This window comes from Amblyomma americanum, chromosome 3, assembly GCF_052857255.1.
Source record: "Amblyomma americanum isolate KBUSLIRL-KWMA chromosome 3, ASM5285725v1, whole genome shotgun sequence".
NCBI lineage: Eukaryota > Metazoa > Arthropoda > Arachnida > Ixodida > Ixodidae > Amblyomma > Amblyomma americanum.
Genome location: NC_135499.1, coordinates 192,937,902 through 192,948,869, shown reverse-complemented (window position 1 = coordinate 192,948,869; position 10,968 = coordinate 192,937,902).

Genomic DNA, 10,968 nt, shown 5'->3' with positions numbered 1-10,968 from the left:
GCGGATTTTCCTGCAAATCATTGCCTTTTGGTTTTTGATCTTCGGGAGCCTTGAAAAGAGAACTTCCGCTCTTGGGGCTGTTCTTGCGTACCCGGTTGTGCAGCCTGACGCGTAGCAGTGGCTTAACCGCCGCTTGGGTGGCATCATCAAGGCACTGACGCAGAATAAGGCACGAAAGAGGCGAAGTGTTGCGACGAAAGCAATGTGAAGCGATGCGTAGTAGCAGATAACGAGCGCGCTCGCTTCAAGTGCGGGCGACGACAGCGCCGCCGCTACTTTCTCCCGAAGGAGGCACGCGGCATAGAGTTTCTTACTATTGTTAAATACAAGGGGAAGGGGGGGGGGGGGTACTGCGCACAAAAAGACAAGGACAAGAAGAGAACACAACAGGCGCAGACTCGCGACTAACTTTATTGACAACACGACACTCCTTTAATAGTTTCAAACTGTCACATCACACACATGTGGAAAGCAAAAACTTGTCTTCATTCTGATACAGTTTGATAGAAGGGTCACTTACGCAATCTTTATCCTTCTGTTTGATACAAAACGCCTCCGCCAACTCACGCGCCACCTGGTCACGGCTCCTCCTCAAAACTTTTGTATCTGTCAGCAAAGGCAGGCAAGGGTTATTGCGCGTAGCATCCGGGCATGCGCCACAATGCAGGGGTAAATTCGACCCTGTCCCTGATTTCATGGAACGCTGGTGTTCCCTTAAGCGCTCATTCAGACATCGGCCTGTCTGACCGATGTATACCCTGCCACAGCTAGTGAGGGGAATCTGGTAAACGACACCCGTCTGGCACCTGACAAAACGGGTGGCATGACGCTTCTCGCAGTCCGCTTTCCTCTTCCCTCCGGACATGACCTGAGGGCACAATGAGGCCAACTTGCATGGGGCGGTAAAAACTACCGGCACGCCGTAGCGTTTCGCCACGTTCTTCAAGTTGTGGGAAATTCTGTGAATATACGGTAGAACCACTGGCCTCATTTCCTTAGAACGGCCACTATCCCGGCACGTCCTATCTTTCAGTTTGCGCAGAAGCTTCTCTGCCACTGCAACAATGATTGAAGCAGGAAAACCAGCCTTCGTCATCCTAATTACCTGATTATTGAGGCTCTCGTGCACCAGGTGAGCGAAAGACTTAGACAAGGCGCCCTGCAAGCAATACAGTCTTGGAATGAGCTGACCTGAAAGGCAACAGGTCTTTCCGTGCACGTGGTAAGTACATCCAGCAAACGTGATCTGGTGTTAAAGTCAGGCTAATATCTAAAAACTGTAGCTTGTCATGTTCCGGTAACTCGTGAGTAAAGGTCAGACCCTTCCCATGTCGTCTGAAAATCGACAAAAATTCTGCGCCTGTTCTCTTCTTGTCCTTGTCTTTTTGTGCGCAGTACCCCCCCCCCCCCCCCCCCCCTTGTATTTACCATGATTTACCGACTAGCCCAACAACGTACGCTCTTTCTTACTATTAACTAGAAACTCTATGCCGCGTGCCTCCTTCGGGAGAAAGTAGCGGCGGCGCTGTCGTCACCCGCACTTGAAGCACAGAGTTTCTTACTATTAACTAGATACTGATCCGGAGTTCCCGGGTTCGAACCCGACCGCGGCGGCTGCGTTTTCATGGAGGCAAAACGCTAAGGCGCCCGTGTGCTGTGCGATGTCAGTGCACGTTAAAGATCCCCAGGTGGTCGAAATTATGCCGGAGCCCTCCACTACGGCACCTCTATCTTCCTTTCTTCTTTCACTCCCTCCCTTATCCCTTCCCATACGGCGCGGTCCAGGTGTCCAACGATATATGAGACAGATACTGCGCCTTTTCCTTTCTCCAAAAACCAATTTAAAAAAATTAACTAGAGGGAAAGCTAGCGCCCCTCCTATGGGAGTTTTCATGGAGCTTCCTCGAGACAAACCAAGTAGCTCATCGCCCCATGATCCTTTGCGCGCCCACGGAGGTACAGGTGCAGCGCCGCCAGCTTTCCCTCTAGTTAATAGTAAGAAACTCAATGGCACGCGGCGAACGATGAGTCGGGCCTCCGCTCGAGCCACTGTAAAGGTTCTAGTTCACTGTATCCTAGAACACTAATGATAATGATGATGAATTTGTGACTCTGTCCTTTGAATCGGGTAGGCACGTTCACCGCACGCCTCTCTAGCGGTCGCCTGACGCACTTACAGATTTGCCCTGAAACGGCGCTACCTGAAAAACAACGCCGGCCTGAAAAGATCGCCAGGCGGTCAGGGTCGAGGCTGGCAGTGGCCGCTTCAGTGACCGCTTCTATGACCGCTTGGGTGTCTCTTGGGCTTATTTCAGCTTCACTGTGACTCGTGGATGTTTTGAGAAACAGACCGCATCTTGTCGCTTGCGGCCGGTTCGTGCGGGGAGCACGTGTCACTGCAGCAAATTATTTTCCCGCAGTCCGTTGTATCGTTGGTCGAGAAAACGCCGTTTCTGAAAAAACTTGCGCGCAGCGAACTGGTCATGCATTTTGCAGGGCATGCTCTGCGAAAACGGTTGCGAGGAGGGTATCCGCATATGCGCATTGATTTGAGCTTCCTCCGTAAACTATTTTTTTCTTAGACACTCTTTGAAATCTACTAAACCAACCGTTCGATCTCTCGCTTACATCATAATCCATCCAGCACTTGAATATGCCCTAATAATTTGGGTCCCGTTCACCGCATTATAATTTTATGATGTCAGCAGACTAGAACGTATTCAATGAAAAGGAGCATGATTTGTCTTCAAAAACTATCAGCAATGTGGTTTCCCGTCAGTAAGCCAAAGAAATCGCATACGTAAATTAAAGTTCTTTCTTTTTAGTTAATAATTAAAACAGGGCATTGCATTATTAACACGTCTGGTATTTTCGACACTTTCTCTTCTGGCCACAAAACAGCACAACGACATGGCAAAGCAATAATGCCGCTAACTTCAAGAAATAATTGCTTTAAGTACCCATATTTCTCCAGAACTGGGCCGCCGCGGTGGCTCAGTGGATATATGGTGCTCGGCTACTGACCCGATGGACGCGGGTTTGATCACGGCCGCGGCGGTCGCATTTCGGTGGAGGCGAAATGCTAGAGGCCCGTGCACTGTGCGTTGACAGTGCACGTTTAAGAACTCCAGGTGATCGAAATCTCCGGAGCCCTCCATTACGGCGTGCCTAAAGCCTGACTCGCTTTGGCACGTTAAACTCAATAAACCAACCATCAAGAACTATATCATCTTTTGAACAGCGCCCAAAATAATTTATTTTACTCTTACTATTGTTTGTATTTTTGTATATGCTGTTATATACGGACGTATTTCGCTCTCGTGATTCGGATAAGGGGTCACTACCTGCCCTGAGTAGACGTATTTTCTTACCTCTTCCAGCACCTCGCTACCAATTGTGAACTGCTGTCCCATTGCGAGACTATTGAATACTACTTTGGTTTTCTGCATGTTAATTATTAGAACCACCGTTCTACTCTGCCTAATTCATTGATCATATGCTTTGCAGTTCATCTCCTGAGTGACTTAACTAGCAATGCAATGTCATCAGCGAATCGCAAATTACTTCGGTATTTCCATCAGTAGCCTGAATCCTTGCAAATTTCAGGGGGGTACAAGGCTCTCCAGCTTGTCGGCAGGCTTGCATTGTTTTACTATTAACTTTTTTGCTATTGTCAAAAACGTTTCCCATGGGTTTTCTACGGCAGACTTAACTGCTCGATGCGAGCAATGGAAAAACTTTCACAGAAAGATTTTGCTACTCATCGAAAGAATGGACCATTTCCTTCAATATTTCCATAACAGTACCTTGCAATTTTTCAATACTGAACATTTTTGTCCAAGAATGCAGGACATGCACACGTGGTTAGAACGCGCGGGGCGGACGGCCGCCACAACCAGCCACATGCAGGCGTTGCTCACACTAGTGTCCTTATGTATTCTCCGGCCCTGGGGGAGCATACATATAGGAACACTAATGAACACGTGGCCCCAACTCAACAAGTTGCAGCGATGGCCAGTTCTGGAGAACAGGTCACACAGATCTAAAGCGCGTTCGTTGTTCTTACGTACGAACAATCGCACAATGGAGCATGAATGTTCCCTTCGTAAAGAGAAATGGGAGGGTGTTACCACCGTGTCGTCGGTAGTCCCGCGACCATACGTGGGGCTGGCCGCATGAGGGAGTAATCCGTGTTGGTGGTCGAAGAAATCCGATACGGAAGGGATGGAGGGGGGTGGGGGGGGGGGGGCGATAATTAATAGATGCGCGGCATGTCGCGCTGCTCTTGTTCGTTCGGAAGCAATCGTCTCTGTCCTCGAAAGAAGTGACTTTTCCCTCCTTTCCCCACGCTGTAGAAGAGGGCAGGAGTGCGTTTTCCCTCGCAGAAGAAAGGTTCGTTGGGCGTGTACCCCGCAAGACAAACGCAACAATTCCCTTAATAATAGAGCCATTAAGGACAGGCCTCCGTAGATAAGAAATTTAAACTGATGGTCTGTGGAAAATGCACATAAACCACACACGCATACCTCTGACACGTAGCAAGTCCTAATTCGTAATATGTAGCTTTAACTTACACAACAATTTTCGTCGAGGTAAGTTCTTGGGTGAGTTGGTGACGATATTCCATGGCGCGGCGAACAGGACAAAATGAAAGGAACAGGCAGGGACACAACACAGCGCTCTTTAGTTTAACAATTTTATAGCAGTGTTATAACATTATAAACTGTTAACATTAACAAATCTTGTTATAACGGTATAACGATTATGTTGCAAAATAATCGGTGCTAAAGCACCGATTCTTGTTATGTTCGTCGCGCTGCAGTCATGGAATACCGTCAGCAACTCACCCAACAACTTACCTTGACGAAAATTGCTGTGTAAGTTAAAGCTACATATTACGAATTGGGACTTGCGACGTGTCGGAGGTATATACATGGGCTTATGGCGTATGGCTCAGGAGAATCGGCGGCTCGGCAGGACAGTAGTGGGTCCACAATTAGGTTGTCATCGGTAAGTCAGAATAGTCTTTCGACTCTGGTACAGCCTATAACAGTCTTGCAGCCTTGAGCCATAGAGTTTTGGAGTATACGTACGGAAAAACATTTAAACCCCCTGGGGACGTCCCACGGATGTCCTAAACGTACACAGGACGTCCGAGGCAGTTTCAGTGCCCATTGGGTAGGCACAGGCCGTATAATTTCGACCAGCATAAAAGCGCACGCATTTTACAGTGGTGTACCCAAATATATACACTTACCTGTCTTGTCTGCGCGGTCACCTTAAAGGGCTGTTCTATTCTGGGCATGTACGTGTTCAACTTGTATAGGGGAGGGCGGTAGGTGTTTCTTAATTTTTCCTCATCTCTCTTGAACCTATTCTTTCTTAATTCCGCTACTATGGCCAATAAAGACTAATCGGAACTTGCAGAAACAAAGCTGCAAAACAACTGGAATTGAATTAGTCCCAGTTAAATGGTTTTCAGCTGGCTACAAACGTGTTTTGGAAGTTCCGATTGGTCATTCTTTATTTGAACGGTCCGGATAACTGATCCGGAGTTCCCGGGTTCGAACCCGACCGCGGCGGCTGCGTTTTTATGGAGGAAAAACGCTAAGGCGCCCGTGTGCTGTGCGATGTCAGTGCACGTTAAAGATCCCCAGGTGGTCGAAATTATTCCGGAGCCCTCCACTAAGGCACCTATTTCTCTCTTTCTTCTTTCACTCCCTCCTTTATCCCTTCCCTTACGGCGCGGTTCAGGTGTCCAACGATATATGAGACAGATACTGCGCCATTTCCTTTCCACCAAAAACCAATTATTATTATTATTATTATTATTATTATTATTATTATTATTATTATTATTATTTGAACGGTCCCAGCGTAACGATTTCGCAATCATCATCATCAAAACGTTTATTTCCACCGAAATGAAACTCCTTTTTGGACCCCCCGGCACGCAGGCCTAAGGGAGCCCTACTTAGGAGCCTCGCAAACTAAGGTCTGGTGAAGACACAATATTGGTTGCTCATGACGTCACGGTATCATAATAGTGTAGCACGCGTATATCTTTCACAAAAAGCTTCCAAATATTCCATGGTGCAGGCGGCACTTTTAACGGGTCAGACAAGCGCACATATTTCAACAGCCATTCTTGTTCGCCAAATACGTGGCCGCTGTGACGTCGGTGCTAGCAGTCTGTGCCCTCTTCCTCTCATCCATACACGGCGGTGCGCTGTCGGATGCTTCGCTCAGTCATATATTGCTCAACAGCAGCTGGGGTGCTCAAGCCTCAGACCGTTCGACATGGCTCGTGGATGTCAAGAGGACGGCACCGGTACCTCATGTCCACGCACGGAGACTTATGGGCTCGTGTTCAGCGGTGCGTCAAGATATAACAAGGAGTCCAGATTGCTCACACTCGAAGGACTTTCTGTAACAGAGGATATATGCTTTATTTTCACAATATCGCTGTTCAATTTTTTTTTTCGTATGCGTGCTTCTCTCTCATCCGCTGCCTGCGGTTGTCTTTCGCCGCCTACTCATTGTCTAGACTGGGCACTCTATAAAATACAAAGCAAAAAGAGGAGGAGGAGAAATGCGGCGAAAGAGACCAGAAGCAGTGCGAGCGCCGAGGGGGAGGGTGAGATAAAAAGAGGCCGCGCGCGCGTCCTTGACGTGACAAAAGAAAACGTGCCGCGCGGCAGCCAAGGTTTCCGCGTGCAGTGCCGTAACCGCGGCACCATTTCCGATTAGGGAGGCCGCCGACTCGCGTAATCGGATTCCGCGGCATATTGCTGGCGGCAAAATAGCGCTCGCACATTGCAAAGTGGCCAGCAGAGCGATGAAAACATGGCTTGCCATTATTTGTATACGAGTGAATGTGCACTTCCGATTCCTTTACTTTGGCTGTCTCCTTTGCAGTGATAGCTGTAATGGGCACTGAGTAGTCTCCCACAACCTAATGCCTGTAAGCGGTCTCGAGAATGTACAGCCTTTGCTAAAAATCCCCAGGTCACAGGGTTGGCCTGCTCTTGAGACGCGTGTACTGGAGCGCTTGAAGCGTCTAGGAGGCTGCCAACGTTCTGTGAAGGGGGTGATGATGGTGATGAGAAACTTTATTGAGGCTTAGAGGTTCGTAACGCCTGGTCTGGTGGCTGCCCTTAGTCCAGGGCACCGGTGGCTTCCCCGATTGCTCGCGCCCGTTGGATCAGCCAAAGATGTATATACTTTCGGGTCCGAGCTGGTCAGGGCGGCCTCGCTTTTGGTATTGATTGGGTTGGATGAGGGTAGTTGCGCACCCGGGGGCTGCGGGCACTCCCAGTAAGCGCAATATATGCTGTTGGTTTAGGATTTTTACAGCGCGGTGTTTGTGGTGTAAATTGGGGAATGCATGGAGTAGAAGCTGTCGCCGACTGGTGGCATGTATATTGCGTGATCTCGGTGCTCTCCCTAGGTGCCTCAGCTGTGGTTATTTTATGGTGGCGGGTGTTCTTCCCTTGTACTCGTGACCTGCGGGACTGTATACTCTCCCTCCAGGCCCTGAAGGTGCGTGACTGCTCGGGCGAGAGCGTGAACACGCTTGTTACCCGTTGCGATGGTACTATATACAAGACTTGAGATGACAGCAAGGGCGCTCAGTCGCTGGAAGTGACTGGTTCTTATCGCCAATGCGTGCTCGATGTTGGTAGCTTCAGCGACGAATTCGGCCACTGTGGTAGGAGGGTTGCGGATGAGGCCTCCAAGGATGCCATTCCGGACACCCCTCATCAAGGCCCGCACCTTCTTCTCTTCAGTAACCCGAGGGTCAGCGCGGGCACTCAGACGCAGTACATCTTCGATGAAACTTCTCACGCTCTCGGTGGGAACCTGGATACGAGCGTGGAGCAAATCTTCAGCATGCTGTCGCCGGTGCTGGTTTGCGAATGTGCGTACCAGTTCGCTCTTGCACGTCTCCCATGATGTTAGCGAAGCCTCGGGGTTCTCGAACCAGTATTTCGCTGTGGCATCTAAGGAGAAGCACAGGTTCTGCAGACTTTGGTCGGGTGTCTATCCATTATGTCGAGCTACCCGTTCATAGTGCTGGACCCAGTCTTCAACATCATCAAGTCCATCGCCACGGAACGGGGCGACAGATCTTGGGGTGACAGGCACATAGACGATCCTCGGCGCAATCGCGGGGTCGGCTTGTTGTGACTGGGACGGCATGGTGGCGTTGGTCCTAGGTGTCCTCGATCCCTAGGGCAAGAGTCCGAATTCCGGCGCTTGGCCTTGCTGACGTCGGCTAGCGCGAGCCTCTGTTTCTCCCGAGGGCTCCAGGAAAACCCGACGGCCAGGACTTAGTACCGGGCTCGAATTGCGAGGCGGGTGCGTTGCATGAGATGCGTTACCCAGCACCTCCACCAAATATCACGGCTTGCTTGACGTAGACGCCGGCGGCGTGCACAGGTGGTGATAGCAGGAAGGTCCGCCAGCGGCAGCGTCGTCGTCGCCACGCGGCAATCGCGCTTCATCTTTCTCTTCGCTGCAATATATATATAAAGCCAGTGAGCCTCTATTTGTGTTAGTTTTCGTGGGCAATTTGTTTCTTTTGTACCAGCACGCATTAACCAACGCTAAATTAAAATTCTTTCGCGGAGCTTAACCGGGATTCTTTACTCCACTCTCGAACACACGTGCGAACGACCCGGGGTTCCAATTTTAACCGCTGTGAAGACCCATGGGCCCTGCACAAGAATATTGTACTACACAACATAACATTCGTGCTACATGTGAGCCAAACAAACAAAAATAAAGCTCTCAAATTTCCGCCTCTCCTCCGAGCTGGAGAAGAGACAGCTACAGGCCTGCATTACATCACTCCCTGCCCCCATGCACATGGACTCGCCACTTCTGGTCCAACCTAAATGAATGCCCACAATCGAATGTTCACAAAAACTTCGACAATTTTTTTCTGCTGATTTATAAGTAATTTACTTTAAACCAATTGATTGGCACTACAAATTAAAAAATATATATAGAAATATTCTCCTATGCACCTTGCTTTCTGTGACTGTTGGCTTCCTTTATATATATATATATATATATATATATATATATATATATATATATATATATATATATATATATATATATATATATATATATATATATATATATACATCTTTTTCAACTTACAGCCGCCGCTGTGGCTCAGTTATGGCGCTCGGCTGCTGTCCCGAATGACGCGGGTTCGATCCTGGCCGTGGCGGTTGAATTTCGATGGAGGCGAAATTTTAGAGGCCCGTGTACTGTGCGGCAGTGCGATATCAGTGCACGTTAAAGAACCCCAGGTGGTCGAAATTTCCAGAGCCCTTCACTACGGCGTCTCTCATAGCCAGAGTCGCTTTAATTGGGACGTTAAACCCTCTTAAACCAAACCTTTTTCAACCTTCTCTCTCTCTCTCTCTCTCTCTCTCTCTCTCTCTCTATATATATATATATATATATATATATATATATATATATATATATATATATATATATATATATATATATATAAGGAGAGAAAGAAAGAGGGGGAGAACGGAACACAGCAGAGAGGCCCACGCCATGTGTCCCGCTCTCCCCCTCTTTCTTTCTTTTTTTCTCTTCTTTTCTAAGCCCCCTGTGTGCAAAGTACCATGCTATAATATATATATATATATATATATATATATATATATATATATATATATATATATATATATATATATATATATATATATATATATATATATATATATATATATATATATATATATATATATATATATATATATAGTGAGTTGGGGCAGTTACATTGAAAAACTGAACGGATTTATCCAACGTTTCTACCCTGGACTGGTCTATGTCAAGAATGGCCATACAGTGCATGGACACACACAGAGTGTTTGAAAAATAAAATAAAAAAGAAAGCGAAAGAGAAGAGGGGAGAGAGGAACACAGCAGAGACACCTCTGCGCGTACTCACGGACTGACTATACACACACACATGAGGTGAAAGAGGGAGGACGGGCTGGGCGGGCACGCGGCTACTTCGAGAAAAAAAAAAGCCTGGTGGGGTATTAACAAAAGAAAGAAAGTTTCCGCCAATTGTGAGCGTCTGTAGCGCTTCTGGCCGCGTCTGTGTGGCCCCGTGCGACTCCGAAGGATAGCCCAACGAGGAGCCACAGGTTGCGACTGCCCAAAGTGGCTCCACACGGTGACACGTGAGCCGCTAAAACCAGATGAGGTTCCCATACGAGGACCACATGGAAAGGTTCGTTTAGAGGAATGGAAAAAAAATAATGAAGAGAGAAAATTGCACTGCAATGGTCGAGAGAAGAACAGGAGACACGAAAACTCAGGATACACGCACAAATATGTCACTGTTGTAGCATCTTTGAGCAGAAGATATGCGGGAAAAGCGCAGAAGCCCACAAATTAAGGTAAAGACAGCGCCAGAGTGTTAGAGAGTGTCCCAAAAAAGGGAATTTCATGGTAACAAGAAAATTCAAACAGCGCAGACAACTGGACCAGAAAGAGGAGGAGACAAACACGGCGCTGAAATTACAACCTTGTAAGATGTAAGTTCAGCGCCGTGTTTGTCGCCTCCTCTTTCTGGTCCTGTTGTCTAGCGTTGTTTGAATTTTCTTGTTACCATGGAACACCAACTCGCCCAATCTGCCGTCCTTCTGAATTAATTTCATCCCAGGGAACAGCGCTTAGCAACAACACAACAACAATAATATGATACATACGAATGAAAATCGAAGCCATAGAAGGGCGCTAATAAATCGAAATACAGCACAAGAGTGTGAAAAAAGTGTCCTATAGAAGAAGTTTTACCCAAAATGCAGCGATCAGCAACAACACAACAATGATAATAGGATGAATGCACATGAGAGACGAGCGTCACAGAATAAGACAGTGTTTAATGTGCACAACAAGAAACATTTTTAATACCTCGACTAG